Source organism: Mustela erminea, chromosome 7 (assembly GCF_009829155.1).
Source record: "Mustela erminea isolate mMusErm1 chromosome 7, mMusErm1.Pri, whole genome shotgun sequence".
Lineage (NCBI taxonomy): Eukaryota > Metazoa > Chordata > Mammalia > Carnivora > Mustelidae > Mustela > Mustela erminea.
In genome coordinates this window covers 34,986,340-35,003,504 of record NC_045620.1, presented here as the reverse complement: position 1 = coordinate 35,003,504, position 17,165 = coordinate 34,986,340, and the positions used below count along the sequence as shown (strand labels likewise).

At 41.2% G+C, this 17,165-nt stretch overlaps 1 protein-coding gene across 4 annotated transcripts in view; it reads left to right on the top strand.

The window, feature by feature from the left end:
• PAK5 (p21 (RAC1) activated kinase 5) overlaps window positions 1-17,165 on the top strand; it is a 291,608-nt gene that overhangs the window by 160,513 nt on the left and 113,930 nt on the right. Inside the window, exon 1 of one of the 4 annotated variants that reach the window (XM_032351405.1) lies at window positions 14,542-14,545. The exons of the other annotated variants lie outside the window; for them this stretch is intronic. The gene's annotated coding sequence lies outside the window, so the exon portion shown is untranslated. Of the gene's footprint in view, window positions 1-14,541; window positions 14,546-17,165 lie in introns of those variants that run through there. 4 annotated transcript variants of the gene reach the window in all.

The following is a 17,165-nucleotide window of genomic DNA, read 5'->3' as shown; positions in this document are numbered from 1 at the left end:
TGGTGTTGGGAAAATTGGACACCCACATGCAGAAAAATGAAATTGGACCATTTCCTTACACCACACACAAAAATAGACTCAAAATGGATGAAGGACCTCAATGTGCGAAAGGAATCCATCAAAATCCTTGAGGAGAACACAGGCAGCAACCTCTTCGACCTCAGCCGCAGCAACATCTTCCTAGGAACATCGCCAAAGTCAAGGGAAGCAAGGGCAAAAATGAACTATTGGGATTTTATCAAGATCAAAAGCTTTTGCACAGCAAAGGAAACAGTTAACAAAACCAAAAGACAACTGGCAGAATGGGAGAAGATACTTGCAAACGACATATCAGATAAAGGACTAGTGTCCAAAATCTATAAAGAACTTAACAAACTCGACACCCAAAGAACAAATAATCCAATCAAGAAATGGGCAGAGGACATGAACAGACATTTCTGCAAAGAAGACATCCAGATGGCCAACAGACACATGAAAAAGTGCTCCATATCACTTGGCATCAGGGAAATACAAATCAAAACCACAATGAGATATCACCTCACACCAGTCAGAATGGCTAAAATTAACAAACCTGTGTAGAGTTTTATCCATTTTTTTCTTCATTATTATGATCAAATGTTGAGCAAATCTTTCAAAGTACCTACTTTTTTAAAAACCTACTTTGTGCTAAGTGCCATTGGTCCTATTTGCTCTTGATTCCAAATTGAATCTCTGTCACTACCAAGTGTGATAACCGCTCATTTTCTTTTTCTTGCATTAGAGAAAGATGTCTTTCTGCTTCTGTGGGTGTTCCCCCGGACTGCTTCTGTTGTCGTTGTTTTGTTTTTCCAAGTTTTTATTTAAACTCCAGTTAACATATAATGTAATATTGGTTTCAGGAGTAGAATTTAGTGATTGATCACTTACATACAACACCTGGTGCTCACTGCAAGGGCCCTCCTTAGTCTTAGTCCCCATCACCTGTTTCACCCATCTCCCCTCCCTTCCCTCCAGTAACGATCAGATCTCTAAAAGTATGTTTTTGGTTTGTCTTTTTCTGCCTTTTTTTTTTTTTTGGTTCATTTGTTTTGTTTTATTCAATTCCACATATGAGTGAAATCATATGGTATTTGTCTCTCTCTGACTGACTTATTTTGCTTAGCATAATAGTCTCCAGCTCCATTCTGCTGAACTGTTATGAACCTTGCCCTTTCTGTATTTCTTTGTTTTTTGTCATTTGTATTCAGTTCTGCCTCCTTAAAAATTCTCCCAGGATCTCCGTATCCTCAGTCATTCTCAGCCTGAGGAAACTCCTTTGCTCAGTTCAATACTTAAAATTTTCAGATGTACCGTTTCCTCCTGTGGCCTGTAGTTCCTGGTTAAGGAAATGTGTGGTGGTTGTGGTGTGTGCCCTACCTGGATCCCCTCATCCTCTTACCAAGCCCATGTACCGTCCCTGAGCTGTGGTGAGTGCTGGCTGCCACAGTTCACAGCTGGTCCCCTTTATAGAGAATTGCCTTTGGCCAGGAGGAGCTTCTCCCCCCAACAGGCTACACTCAAAGCAATGGCTACTGACACAAGAGTACAAAATGTTGACTTACTTGGCTGTGAGGTGGCTAGTGTTCCAGACCTCCCCCTGGGAATAGGCTGAGACCAGACTCCCAGCTAAGACACATATTGCTCAGCTCCATGCTTCCCTGAAATCACTTCCTTAGTAAATCACAAGCATCCAAATCCCTCCTTCAGGCTCTGCTTCTAGGAACCCAGCTTAAGAGGACAAGAGTCATGCTAGGTTTTGCTATACCAGGGTCTCTTAGCCTCTTATACATAACCTTCCTCATATTCAAATAACAGATTCAATTAAGATTCCAGTGGCAGATGGACTTTTCTGAAAATGTAGCTCCTCTGCGATTTTCCTAGTCTGTGTATTTAGTATTGTTTCTAGTCACTTAGCAGTTATACAGGCTCTAATTGATTTGCCTCTCTTAAAATGAACGGAGTATCTGCCTGCAGATGGTACAGTCTAGGAGGTACTTTATAAGAATTAAGTCCTTGTTAATTTTAGCCATTCCTCCACCATCTTGCAACAGATGTTGGCAAGGATGCAGAGAAATGGGAACCCTCCTACACTGTTGGTGGGAATGCAAGCTGGTGCTGCCACTCCGGAAAACAGCAGGGAGGTTTCTCAAAAAGTTGAAAATAGAGCTACCCTACAACCCAGGAATCGCACTACTGGGTATTGACCCTAAAGACACAAATGTAGTGATCTGAAGGGGCACATGCACCCCAATGTTTATAGCAGCAATGTGCACAATAGCCAAACTATGGAAAGAACCTAGATGTCCATCAACAGATGAATGGATAAAGAAGATGGGGTATATCTATATATACACATATAGATACACACACACACACACACACACACACAGGAATACTATGCAGCCCATAAAAAGAAATGAAATCTTGCTATTTGCAATGGTGTGGATGGAACTAGAGGGTATTTTGCTGAGTGAGATAAGTCAATCAGAGAAAGATAATTATGTGATCTCACTGATATGAAGAATTTGGAGGCAGAGTGAGGGACTTGGGGGGTAGAGAAGGAAAAAAATGAAAGAAGATGGGATCGGGAAGGAAACAAACCATAAGAGACTCTTAATCTTACAAAACAGACTGAGCGTTGCTGGGCGTGGGGGGTGGTGGTGGAGAGGGTGGTTGGGTTATGGGCATTGGGGAGGATATGTGATATGGTGAGTGCTGTAAATTGTGTAAGCCTGGCAGTTCATAGACCTGTACCCCTGGGGCAAATAATACATTATATGCTAATAAAAATAATTAATTTTAAACAAAGAAGTCCTATGAAAACCTAAAAAAGTGAAAACACTAACAAAAATTAGGAATAGTCTTTCCAGCATTAATACAAATTAAGATTCCAATGGCAGAGGTTACTCAGCAGCAATACTGGTGAGGGAAGACCCTCCAAGAGAGACATGTAAGGCAGCCCACTCTGTAAGGCTTCTCCCTCTAGGATTGATCCAGGTTCATCACCTGTAGGACCCATAGAGTCTCAAGTTCTTGTTCTGGTTGGGGAAGGGGAGGTGTTCAATCTGTGTATGTTCAATCTATGTATCCTAGGGAACAGAGAATCTCACAGGTTTGGCTTAGCTCAGGGGTAAAACTGGTGAGTGGTTCTTAGAATTGTGTGTCTCGGGAGTATGTAAAACAGTGACCCCAGTAAAAACTGATTTTGGAGCTAATCCTACCTGTCAGGAGCTGAAGCAGTTCTGTCCTTCCTTCAGTGTAACTGTGCCATTCTCATTCTGTTTCTGCTTCCTTGGAGCTTTTCTTCCCTCATAATTCCAGTTTACATGGTGCCATTATGCTGCACGGATTCTTCTATAGCACAACAAATCATACTACATTACTCTGGTCCCATTTGCATGCTAACTAACGGAATCTCCCAGAGTTCTGATGGCGAATCCATGCCTCTGATGAGCCCAGTTTAACTTTCCTCACTGATTTTAAGTTGCTAATTGGCCAGCTTATGAATGGATGGAGCTGGGGTCAGTAGCCCTCCCGGGAGTGCTGGGGAAGGTCCTGTAGTAGTCCACAATTAGGTTCCTATTCTGTAGGACTGTGAGTGGAGGCAAATTTCCCAGAAGGGGTCTCCAGGCAGAAATGTCCCATAAAATCAGTAATACAGTACACTGATGGATAAGTAGGAACCAGAAAGGAGTTTTCTTTTCCTTTTTTAAAGATTGTTGACAAAGATCACAAGCAGGGGGAGTGGCAGGCAGAGGGAAAGGAATATATATTTAATTTTTTTAAATAGGAAGAAGCAGGCTCCCTGCTTAACAAAGAGTCCAATGTGGGGCTCAATTCCTGGACCCCGGGATCATGACCTGAAATGAAGGCAGACACTTAACTGACTGAGCAACCCAGGCATCCCTAGGAAAGAATTTTCAACTTGATTATTCTAACAAGCAGATACTTGGAGAAGTTAGGAGGCAGATAAACTCTAATTAAATCAGGTAAATTATAAGGGAATTATTTGTACTATTAACTTCTCCTAAAATAACCTATAAAGTCCTCGTCTTTAGAAATACAGTGTCCAGCATAGTAATTACCAGGCACGTGTAACTTTTGAAATGTGACAGAATTAATTAGAATTAAATGTAATTAAGGTGTGCCTGGATGTCTCAGTCAGTTAAGTGTCTGACTCTGGGTTTCCGATCACGGCATTATCAGGTCCTGGGATCAAGCCCCACTTTGGGCTCTGCACTTAGCAGGGAGTCTACTTAAAGATTCTCTCTCTTTTTCTCTCCCTCTACCTTTTTTCCCCCACCCCAGCCAAATAAGTCTTTAAAAAAATTAAATATAATTAAAAGCTCATTTCCTTGGTTGCACAAACTTATTTCCAGTGCTCAAAATTTGCAAGTGCATATGCATCATTATAGAAGGTCTTAAACAGTCCTTTTAAAAGTTATTTCCTTTATTTAAGGGAAGAAATTTGAGAGGTTCGTTTCTTTTGAGTTCTTTTTCTCTTTTCTGATAAATATGATGATAAACACATCTTGAGTCCCTTTCGTGGAAACGTTAAAGACAAGGTGTCAGTTTCCTTCCATCTGTTATAAAAGGAAGGACAACTGGCATTTTGTAGTTATTTTAAATGCAATAGGATGTCAAACAAACTAAAAAGCATTCTGTGTCCCTCCATGCTAAGATTTCTTTCTTGCCCATGCAATTCTTTCTTTTGTGTGGGGAATAGTTTTGCACAGAGAAGAATGGATAGAAGACGAGGTGGACATTATTCTTTGAGTCTCCTTAGTGGAAGGGACCTCATGGGTGTTTTTATAACTATCCCTATCTAATGCAGCAACTGTGCTTTCTGCACCCTCTAGAGTGAGGTTTTTGCTCAAGAGTTACGGAAGGTAGACTATGGTTCAAGAGCCTTCTGTTTGTATTTATGCTCCTACTATTTATGTGCACAGAGTTTAAAAAAAAAGGAAACAAAACTCACTAGTATAATTTTGGAATAGGGAAGATACAAATTTCTAACTTCTGCTTTTTAGAATTTACTGAGTGTCTAGTATGTGCCCAGATTTTGCATATCTTAGATAAAATAACTATAAGCTCTGATCTATATGAGGCATTCAATAAATGTTAAGTGTATAAATCGGTTGCATTTCCAGTGACATTAGGTAAGGAAGCTTTGGAGTAAAAAAATGTCCATGTCCACATTTTGAAAATTGAATCATTGGTTTCAAGGCTGCCTTCAAAAACAGAATAACCTATAATGTATGACCACTCCTGGCATTAATTCTATAAGAACAAAGGTTCTTTCTTCTTCACTCTCTGATTCTTTTCCCTTCTTTTGTTTGTTTTTCCTTCCTTCAACAAATTCTACATTCAAAGACTAAGAACAAAACTCTCACCAGTCTAACTTTCTACGGGGTGTAAAAGCAGGCTCCATTTTAAACTCAGAGCTACCTTTAGAAGAACTTACTCTTGTGTGGGTTTTTTCCCTCTTAGGGTAAATTTTTTTTTTTTAATAAAGCTTTTTATTTTTTTAAAGATTTTATTTATTTATTTGACAGAGATCACAAGTAGGCAGAGAGGCAGGCTCCCCACTGAGCAGAGAGCCCGATGCGGGGCTCAATTCCAGGACTCTGAGATCATGACCTGAGCCAAAGGCAGAAGCTTTAACCCACTGAGCCACCCACATGCCCCTCTTAGGGTAAATTTTAAAACTTGAGAATAACTGTATGTCCTATTCTGGCACCAAATCAAAATGGCTGAATCTCCTCTCAGACCATGGTAGAGATGCCTCAGCTTGGTTGTTGCTTGGGTGATACATGAAGGTCTTCCTTTCTCTGAGAAAAATGAAATCCTTTCCTTGACATATCTTCTTGCAAACCCACAATATGGAATTTATTCAGTTTATAACCAAGAGGAGACTAGAGAAAGGATGGCATTTAATGTGATTGCATCTAAATATAGAGGAAAAAGCATATGTGTACCTTTTAAAAATAAGAAAACCACCTAAAAATGGGAGTAAAGAAAGAAAACTGAGTTTCTCTGAGATATTTCTAAAAGGACACTAATTATATATTTAATAATGCCACGTATAGAGATAAATATATAAAAAATTAAAATGGGGTGTAAATATAATAGTAATCTGAGTTCAGGAGAAACCATCCTAAATATACTTAAATAAATATAATAACCAAATCACTTTTTACTTCTAAAACATGGATATGGCCTTCCATTTGAATATTTTTTGTGTATGTCTTAAAAGATATGTTGTACATGGTTTACAACATGTATAATTACATTTATAACCAAATTGATACCAGATGGCTTTTCTTATAGAAATTTCCACTGACTTCCACCATGAGCACCAAGTTGGATTTTGTATTCTGTCATACATTAGCCATATCTCTTGAGCACCTGGCTGGCTCAGTTAGAAGAGCATGCAGCTCTTGATCTCAGGGTAGTGAATTTGAGCTGCATGCTGGGTGTAGAGATTACATGAAAAATAAATAAATAAAATTTTAAAAGTTTTCTCTTATGATGCTTTTAAATTTATTTAAATTTTAAAAGTGTTCTCTTATGATGCTGCAGTCCAAAGAAAGGAACTCTCTTGAGTATGCTATGGCTGCTGGGCACTGACACGCCACTGGAGGAGTCTGTGCTGGCTGCAGGAAGGACCCCCCACCGGGGGGGTTCCTTCTCCAGTACAGTGCCCATTATGTAAATGCACATTCCTTTTCATCTCTGCATTTAGGGAACTGTGCCTTGGATGCAGCAACCCCAGATGGAACTGACAAAATTGAAAGTAGCTTAATCAATTTTCCCAATAGGATGGAGATAATTACTTCATCAGGGAAATGGTGCCCTCATGTCCAGAAACAGCTAATGCAGCTTCTAAAAGGTAGTTTTAGTTATTGGTTGGAGGGAGACACTAATGACAATGTACGAAATGTTCTAACTCTCAGTGTTATGCTGTAGTAAAGTTCATGGGGTCACTTTCCAAGGAGCCAATTGCCTTTTTGCTGGTCTATCCTTTCACTCCCCACCTAATCCTGACCATTTTTCCTGGTCATAATCAAGGGCAAGGGAGAAAGAGTAAATGCCTCAACCCCCAAGCTATGCCATCTTGCTGAAGGCATATCTGTTAATGCAACATTGTATTATTCTTCCAGCCATGGGGGATTTACATTCAGGCAGAAATTGAGGTTACTTGGGTAGGCGGTTGTGCTCACAGCTAACTGTGGGCCACATTTGCTGTATTATAAAATAATTCGGCTTTTGAGTAGCAGATACCCAAAGATGATTACCCAATTGTTCCTCTACGCCCCACACATTAACTGCCAAGTTATGCCTCCCTGTGCCCATTTTTTGGAGACTGCTTTTTAGGAAAATAATTTGACATTTATGGGTCAAGGCTTTGTCTCAGTGAATATTTTTCTGATTTTTAATATCCTTTGGCCTTGTATTTATGGGGCTATGACACGTACTTGAAGCTGTAGGCTATGAACCATTTTTTGAAAACAATAAACTATCACACATGCATGACTATTGCCTTTCATCTGCCAAGGATACAGTAGGGTAACTATAGGAGAGTGTGGGAAAATAATTAAAAACAACAGCAACAACAAATACTCCCTTGGCTCTTTTGGAAAAATGAAATGATTGTCCATGATATTCAAAGGATACCCAGCAAAGTTCCGTTATCTGGCCAAAATGGTGGTTTCTGTATAGACATATAGCATAATATTACTATTTTCTAACCATGTTTTTATATACACCTTGTTAATTTTCGAGTCCAAATTCCCAAAGCATCAAAGAATCATAGAATTTTAAAGCTGGATGAGATCATTGGAGGTCTGATCTACTGTGGGAAACTATTGGAGGTTGAGGAATCTCTTGTGATCACTTTGTTCACGTAGAAAAGAGCACGTCAGTACACTGAACCCTTTGGAGAGATAAGGGGAAATGCTTAGTTGCTTTCTGTTTGGATTAAAGCATTGTACCCTGGTTAGGATCTATAGGCTCTCGTTTTCAAGCCTTGCTCATGTGAGATCATTGAGTCTCAGAGTTCTGACATGTTTTCTGGGGCTCTTTCCATCATATAGTATAACCTTGATGGCAGGGACTTATCTGCCTGTGTCTCACCTATTATTTGTAAAGCCTCCTATTATAGGATTAAGTACGCATTCATTTGTGTCTGGCTTTTCTCAGTAAGCATTATGTTGGTGACGTTCATTAAGTATGACTCTATAGTTCCTTCTCTTGGCCTATAGCATTCCTCTGTAGGAGCTCAGGACAATTTATGCATGCTACTGTTGATGGCTACATGAGTGCTTTCCAGTTTGGGACTCCTGAGCAAGTAGGTCATGACAGCCAGCTGTGTGTGGGAAAAGTAGACATGTAAAGCAGTAACATTATATGCTCTTTTCATTCAAAGAGCTCCCCTCTTATATGGAGGAAACTTAGTTTAAAACTGTCCCTGTTGGGCACTTGGCTGGTTTAGTTGGTTAAGCTTCTGTCTTCAGCTCAGGTCATGATGCCAGGGTCCTGGGATGGAGCCCCAGTATCCTTGGGGTGCCCTGCTCAGTGGGGAGTCTGCTTCTCCCTGTGACTTGCTCCAACCCTCTGCTTGTACACATTCGCATGTGTTCCCTCCCTCTCTCTCAAAAAAATAAAATCTTAAAAAGGATTCCCCTCTCAGTGGTGATCTGAGTACTGTATCTCTACTCCAGAGCTCATAAAAATCCTGGACATGGCCTCCAAATTGAAGCCCTGCCTTACATTTTCTTTTCTTTGTTTCTTTCCCTTTTTGTTGTTGTTGAACTTGAGTATATATAGCATCTTTTTTTTTTTTTAAGAATCATTTTTTGGTAAGATTTTATTTATTCATTTGGGAGAGAGAGAAAGACAGAGACAGAGAGAGCATACACAGGAGGAGAGGCAGAAGGAGAGGCAGACTCCCCACTGAGCTGGGAGCCAGATGTGGGGCTCAATCCCAGGACCTGGAGTTGGTGACCTGAGCCACACAGGCACCCCAATATAGCATCTTTTTAAAAAAATTTATTATTAAAGTGTAGTTGACCTACAGTGCTCTATTAGTTCCAGGTGCACAACATAGTGATCTGACAAGTCTGTACATTACCCAGAGCTCGCCTTGGTCAGTCTGTCACCACATGACGTTATTATAATATTACTCTATTCTCATTGCTATACTTTTTGTCCCCATGACTTATTTGTTTTATAACTGGAAGTTTATACTCTTAGTTCCCTTCACTTTTTTGCCTTATCTTTTCAAAGGGAAGGGCAATCTTTGCTGAGTTCTATGTATTTCATGATTCTGACAGTATAGAAAGTGGGAACGGATAAACCCATTTTCCATTTTAAAAGAGACAGAAATCTCACCATTCTCTGCAACAAACCTCCCCAAATTAAACAGTAGCATTCAGTTTGAGAGGAAAATGCATTCTGGCATTTTTTCAAAGATCTGAATTTCAAAAGGTTATTATTATGCATAACAGAGAGGGAAATGACAATGCTATTTAAATAACCCTCTCTAGAAACTTCACATTAAGTACATTTAGACACAGTTTCAAGATGCAGAAATTAGGAGTTACTATTCTGGCAATATTTCCTTCCTCGAGGTTATTTTACAGGGTTACTAGCCATTGCCTTGTGGAACTGCTTCATAGAAACACAAAATGTCTAGATTAAAGTCAAGGTTTGGTGAAAACAGAACATTGCTCCAGACCACCACGGATTTTACCACTGCAGTAGTTTTGCCTTTATTAATTAATATGTTTAGAGATGTGAAACTTCCATCCACTGTCAAACATCACAAAAGAGTCCATCTTCTAAAACAGACAATGATTTTATTAACAATGGCAGTGGTCATCTTCTTTGGGCTCTTCCTACTGAAGCTTGGCACTGTAGCCCATCATCACCATTGTTACTATTTTGTATTTTTTTAGAAAGATTTTATTTATTCATTTATTTAGGAGAGAGAGGAGGAGCACAGGCAGAGGGACAAGCAGACTCCACACTGAACAGGGAGCCTGATGTGGGGCTCCGTCCCACAGCCCTGAGATCATGACCCCAAGCTGAAATTAAGAGCTGAATGCTCAACAGACTGAAACATGCTGGGGCCCTACTACTTTGTAGTTGTGTGTCCCTCTTTGACTCCCTAAATTTAATGTAAAACCATACATTAAAAGCCAGAAGAGTTTAACATGGGCCCTATACATGCCACCAGCTAGCCCTGTGACCTGAGGCAGTGAATTTGTTCTAATTCTCAGCTCTTCCCTGTTTGATAGGAGGCTAATGCTATTCCCTGACAGCATAGTGTTGATATCAGGAAAAAAAAAATGATGCATATGTTAGCGTCATGCTTGCTGTTAGAACAGTGAAGCTTAGCTCATCTGTGAGTTTTATTTCTCTCTAGCTTGAAGGGCAGTGCAGCTGCTTCTGGTCGCAGGTGGGTCTCTTCCATGCAATGGTCCAGGGACCCAGGTCTCCATGTGTCTTCAGATTTACCACCTTCTTGCACTTCATCTCTCCCTGCCTCCAGCCAACTTGAAAGCCCTGAAACGGATCTGACTGACTTGACTTCTGCACCTATTCCATTGGCTGGGCCAAATCACGTAACAATACCTGACTACAAAGGGAGCTGAGGGCCTGCAGTCCCAAGCTGGGCGCACACTTTCTAGAGTGAGCTCCACGCTACAGAAGGGGGACCTTGCGACATCCATGCACATTATAAGGCATTTGGTGGTGGTTCTTAACATTTAAGGTGCTCTTCTCTATAGTACTGTCATTCCATACCAGCATCCCCAAAATCACATGGACTATCACCGCCATGTTATCTTAAAAAGGAATGACCAAGGAGTGATTACAGTAAGAAATATGGTTGCTCTTAATACCCAGGGCATGATACACTCCACTGCCAATATTTTGCTGTGAGTCAACAAATTGTTCCTCATCAGGCAGAAATCAAACTATGCTAAATCTCAAAGTACCATGGAAAGAAAAACTTCTCTGCTACAGTGACTCAGCCGTCACAGGGAAGGACATCTGCAGATAAACCCAGGCTTTTGTTGCAGTGTATTGGTATAGGATGGGCATCCTCTCTTCCAGGACCAGCTACTGTTCGCAGAGGCAAAAGGGAGGCCCAAGGAGGCCATGCTACAGAGGCAGGTCTTACATGACCCTCTCCCCACCATGCTGTCATTCATGGTCTAGGAAAATGAATATGTCTGGAAAACTTACAGTAAGATAATCACATCATAACCCAAATCAAGTACTTCTTCAAGTCAAGTCACCCCACATTCAGATCACCTCCTATCCCACTCAGCAGAAAACACAGGCACACACACACAACCACAAACCAAAGTCCTACAGGGGCAGCTGATGCCTTATGTCACTGCTTCTCAAACTTGAGTGTGCCTCAGAATATCATCCAAAAGGCTTGACCAAACACAGACCTGTGGACCCCACCCCTCCAGAGTTGCTGGCCCAGTGGGACTGGCATGGGGTGCCAAATTTTGCATTATTGACAAACTAGCCATTGTTGCTGAGGCTGCAGGTCTGGGGACCTCATCTGAAGACCTGCCGTCTGCTCTCTGAATTCTCCTTCGTCTCTGTCCTCATGTCTCTCTGTCCCCTTGCTCACCGTTCTCCAACTCACTAGCCGCCTTGCTATTTCAGGATGACACCAGGCATGTGCATCTACCCAGGCCTGTGCATTTATTTGGTTTGCTTCATACTAGAGAGTCCTCTGGTTTACATCCTTTACTGCCTTCAGATATTTGCCCAAATAGCACCTTCCTAGGGAGCCCTTCTCTTCCATGACCACACAATTGAGCATTTCTACTCCCCTCTTCCATCACTCACTATCTCCCCTTCCCTGCCTTTCTGTCTCCTCTCCTGGTCTGATCACCCTCTACGACACTAAGTAAGTTACCTGTGTTCGTTGTTTTTCTCTCCTGATGAGAGAGAGATGAGCCCCTTAGGGTCGCAGAGATCTTCATCTCCCTATTGAGTCTTCAGCACCCAGAACAGTGCCTGACCTTTGGCAGGTGCTCAGTAAGGTGGTTGTCAAAAGAGGGAGTGAGGACTGTGGCAAGAAAGAAGGGAAAGGCAAGAAAATCTTGCTTTGTAACCAATTTAGTCAGCTCGGAATGCCGATCAAATCTCATGTACACACAGTCCGTTTGCTGTACAGTTTGCTTGCATCATTTTTGCCTCATCGTTGTATAATTCTGAAAGTCTTTAGAACACTGGTTCCCTTTATCCCCATTCCCAGCATTGTCCTTGGCCTCTCTGGGGTGTGAGAGCCACAGGTGACAGGCATTACGTGAGATACTCTGGAATGGTCTGATAGCAGGAATGAGCATCTTTAGGTTTAGAAGGGAGTTAAGCTCCCACAAGCTAGTTCTTATTTTTGCTGCTATTATTGGACCTCTCAGCTGGTCTGACTTGGGCTGCCTGCACCAAGCCCATTCCTGCCCCTCCCCTTTGGCATGCTTGCAGTCATGGAGAAGCAAATGTGGGGAGGAGAGCCAGAAGCTAACAGTTACACCTCAGGGCAGGGGTTTCTATGGATGGAAACTTTAGTTTAAAGCTGACACACCATCAGGGATATAGTTCATGTTCAGAGTTTTGGGTGGTTTGAAGACAGAACAATAGTCAATAATTCCAATTGCTTAATTAAAAAAAAATTTTTTATTATGTCCAGTTAGCCAACATATAGTACATCATTAGTTTTTGATGTACTGTTCAACGATTCATTAGTTCCCGGTAACACCCAACTGCTTAAATTTTTAAGAGCCTGTCTGAAATTCTACAGGTTTGTATATTTATGAAGGAGGCTCTATTCTTTACTCCTACCAGCGAAAACCCTTCTTGATGTTTTGACCCATATTTTCCAACAGGAAAGAGTTTCTTACATCCAATACCCTATTTGTAAATCTATATGATCCCAGGCTTTAGAAGTGGGCAACTTGCCAACTTGCACTTCCCATAGCCTCAAGCAAGTGCTCTGTGAGGTTTTCAAATATTTGAATATTTTTTTAAGATTTTATTTATTTATCTGACAGAGAGAAAACAGCAAGAGAGGGAACATAGGCAGAAGGAGTGGAGAGGGAGAAGCAGGCTCCCACTGAGCAGGGAGCTCAACAAATACTTGAATATTATTATTAGAATAATAATAACTAACTTTTGGAAATAAGACCAGGCCATTTGCTTTGCCTAGGTGAAGCCCATATTCTCACCAGGAGATGGTGTCAACATATGACCCTCAGATGAGAAAAAGCAAAATTAGGGAAGTGTTGATGTGACCCATATGGACCAAACTAAATAAAGCATAATTAAGGTTACTTAAGGTTATTAAGTTTCTTTGGCTTAGTGTAAAATTCCAATGCATCAAATTTTATCAGCTTGGAGACTGAAGGGAAAAAAGCAGTCTTTAATGTTGCTAAAGTTGACAGTGTTTCCAAGTGTGATTTATAGAAGATCTGATTTTGATAGCCAGCACATGTATATGTGCAAACACAATCCTATTTTCGGTCACCTGGGAAGTTTGAGAATTAGACGGTGAACCAGCTACCATGTATCTCCTCATTTTTGTGGCAGAGACTTCTAAAATCTTTATATCCAACATGGGAATGTAGAGGCCTTTATATCTGTTGTCAGGACACGTGTCTTGCTGCAGCAGCCTCTGTAAGAGAGGGTAGGCATCTTGGTGTGCTTTCCTGAATAGGCCAGTGCCAGAAATTGGAGCATTCCACTGCCAACTCCCAGATTTACGCTGGAGCTTGCTTACATGGGCTTATTTTCATAAAAGATGCCAATTGTGCGCCTCTTTTAAAAATTCCTTATTCAGCGGTGTCATATTGGTAGCTTGAAATCAACCACAGTTGGGAATATTTGCACCACTGAAACTGACAAAACATTGCAATCACAGATTGTTTGCCCCCTTCCCAGAGCCAACTCTTAAACATTTTCCAGCACCCAGTTACTAATTGTGATAGATTCTAGACCTGGTCCTCTTTCACTGCCTCTCCCTGTGACCACACACCCTTTGTAATGTGACTTTGCAACTCCTTTCTTGAAGAGGTGGACTCTGTTTCCCAGTGCCTTGAGTCTGGACTGGACTCAGGTCTTGCATCGGTTATAGAATATAGTGGAACCAGTCATGCGCCTGTTTCTTGCCTCGGTCTCAAAAGGCTTCACTTCTGTCCCTTCTAACTCTGACATCACTACAGCATACCCATGCTGTCCTGCTGACAGATTAGGGTCCACGTGGCCATCCTTGGTGAGTCAATCTCCAGCCAACCCACAGCTGACTACAGAACACTTGAGCCAGCACAGCCAAGATCCAAAGAACCACCTATCTGAGCTCAGCCCCAATTATCAACCCCATATCGGGAGCTGAATAAATGGTTAAGTCACTAACCTTTAGGTGGTTTTTTACTACAATAAAAGGTAATTGATAAACTAATCTACTCATAATTCCCAATAATTTGTAAGCAAACAGACATCAGTGGCATTGCTAGGATTAATGTATGGGCCAGTATCTTTTTTTTTTTTTTTAATTTTTTTTTTTAAGATTTTATTTATTTATTTGACAGACAGAGATTACAGGTAGGCAGAGAGGCAGGCAGAGAGAGAGAGAGAGAAAGAGGGAAGCAGGCTTCCTGCGGAGCAGAGAGCCCGATGCGGGACTCGATCCCAGGACCCTGAGATCATGACCCGAGCCGAAGGCAGCAGCCCAAACCTCTGAGCCACCCAGGCGCCCCTGTATGGGCCAGTATCTTAATTTTAAATGTTCGAGTAGCCTTATTTTAAAACATAAAACAAAAGTGATCTTGATATATTTTAACTAATCCAAAATATTGTCATTTCAACAAATGATCAATACAAAAAATGAGTAAGTCTTTGGACCATAAAAAACCTGAGCACTGTTGTCTATACCAGCCTTATTTATGGTAGCCCCACACTGGACACAACCAAGTAATCCCTTAAGAGTAAATGGCCGAACACACTGGGGTGTGCCATATCATGGAATACTACTCAGAAATAAAGAGGAACTATTGATACTCAGAATAATTTGGATAGATCTCATTATGCTGATAGCAAAAAAAGCCCAAATGGGGCTCAAATGGTCACACACTCTATAATGCCATTTATAGAAGAGCCTCAACATTACAAATTAATGGGCAAGGAAAACATTAGTGGTTGACAAGGGTGAAGGGATAGAGGTGACTATAAAAGGGAGAGCAAGAAGGAGATGTTTGTAGTGATGGAACAGGTCTGCATCTTGATTGTACTAGTGGTTTCATGAATCTATATGGGTGATACAATATTGTTCTATTACGTGCACACTGCACCAATGTCAAATTCCTGGTTTGGGTATCATATAATAATTACATGACTAGGGGTGGAAATGGAGTGAAGGGTACAGGGAACCTCTCTCTATTATCTTTGCAATTTCCTGGAAATGTAATGTTTCAAAGTAATGTCCAAGGGCTAATTCCTGAAACCTGTGAATATGTTAGGTGACATTGCAAAGAGGAATTAGGGCTACAGGTGGAATTATGGATGCTTAAAAAAAAAAATGACCTTAAGGTAAGGAGATTACCCAGATGGGCCCAGTTACTCACAAGGGTCCTTAAAAGTGGAAGAACAGAGCAGAAGAAGAGAGTTAGGTGGAGGAAAGAACAGTCAGAGAGAGAGACAATATTGCTGGCTTTGAATATGGAGGAAAGAGTTAAAAGCCAAGGGCTGCAGGTGGTCTCTGGGAGCTGGAAAAGGCAAAGAAATAGATTCTGCCTTAGAGCCTCTAGAAGAGGATACAGCTCTGCTGATGCCTTGACTTTCACCCACTGGGACTCATTTTAGACTTTTTGACATCAAGAATTGTAAGATAATGAATTTGTGTTGTCTAAGCTGCTAAGCTCTCGCATTTTGTAACAGCAGCAGTAGGAAACTAAAGCAGTGAGAATTTAAAGAGATGTACAGATGTAGAGGACATTTGGGGAGCAGAATGAGCAGGAATTGGTGATGACTGGTTGTAGAGGATGTAGGGGAAGTCAAAGTAGATTCCCAGAATTAGCTTCAACAATTTGATACATGTGGTACTGTATACTAGGACTGAGTTATCTAGAGAAGGCAGCAGTTTAACAAATAGGAAGTTTGTGACTTGAGTTTTGGAGATGTCAAAAGTAGAAAGAATCCAAGAGGGAATTTGGATGCATAAGTCAGGAACTTAGGAGAGGAGCTGGGGCTATGTCTTGATGTTTGAGATCATCAGCATAAAGAACGAGTTAACTCGTGGTATGAGATAAGACCATGGTGAAAAAGTAGCTTCTGACCATAACATTTACATATTTTTCTGCAATTTTTGAGTGGCTACTCTGTTGATGCTCTTCTATAAACTATTGTAGTCTTCTTGCTACTGTTTTAGCATTACGTTATCATTCTGGACACTGTAAAAATGATTAGAATTTAATGTTTTCCTCAAAGGACTCCTTTTGTCAGTCCTGTATGTTGGGTGGCGGAAATATGAAACGGATGAGTTGAAGCCAAGATGGAGAGATGTGTTGGACCAGAGTGGTCTCACAATGTTGATGGTCCGGACAGTGTGGAGTTGGGTGCCTGGATGTGATAAATCTAACTAAATCCAGAGTCAGGGTGGAATCAGGAAGCTTGGATGAGAAGGAGCCAGCAAATAGGTGAAATTCAAACAACTCAAATCAGTAGGATGTGCCTAAGAGAGTCCTATAGTAGAGAAGGACAGATAAGAAGCAAAGAGTCCAGTATGGGGGCCTAGTTCAAATGCAAAGGATAGAAACTGGAATCCAGAATCCAATCCCCAAGAGAAGAAAGGGGCTTCAGCTGTTGAGAAGGCAGATGCCATTGGCTTAGGGCTGAGGTCAGAAATGCAGGCTGGAAGTGTGGAGCTGCTGGATCACAAGTGTCTGTGCAATAAAAGTGGGGACCAGATACAAGAATCATCTTTGTACCGACCCAACATGTCCTGAAATTTTTCTGGAGGAAGAAGCCCCTGCCAGAACATAGTGACTGTCCCATGGGTGATGTCCAGGAGACACTGTAAGAAAAGAATCTGAGGAAGGGAAAGAATGTCATTTATGTCTTTTTAG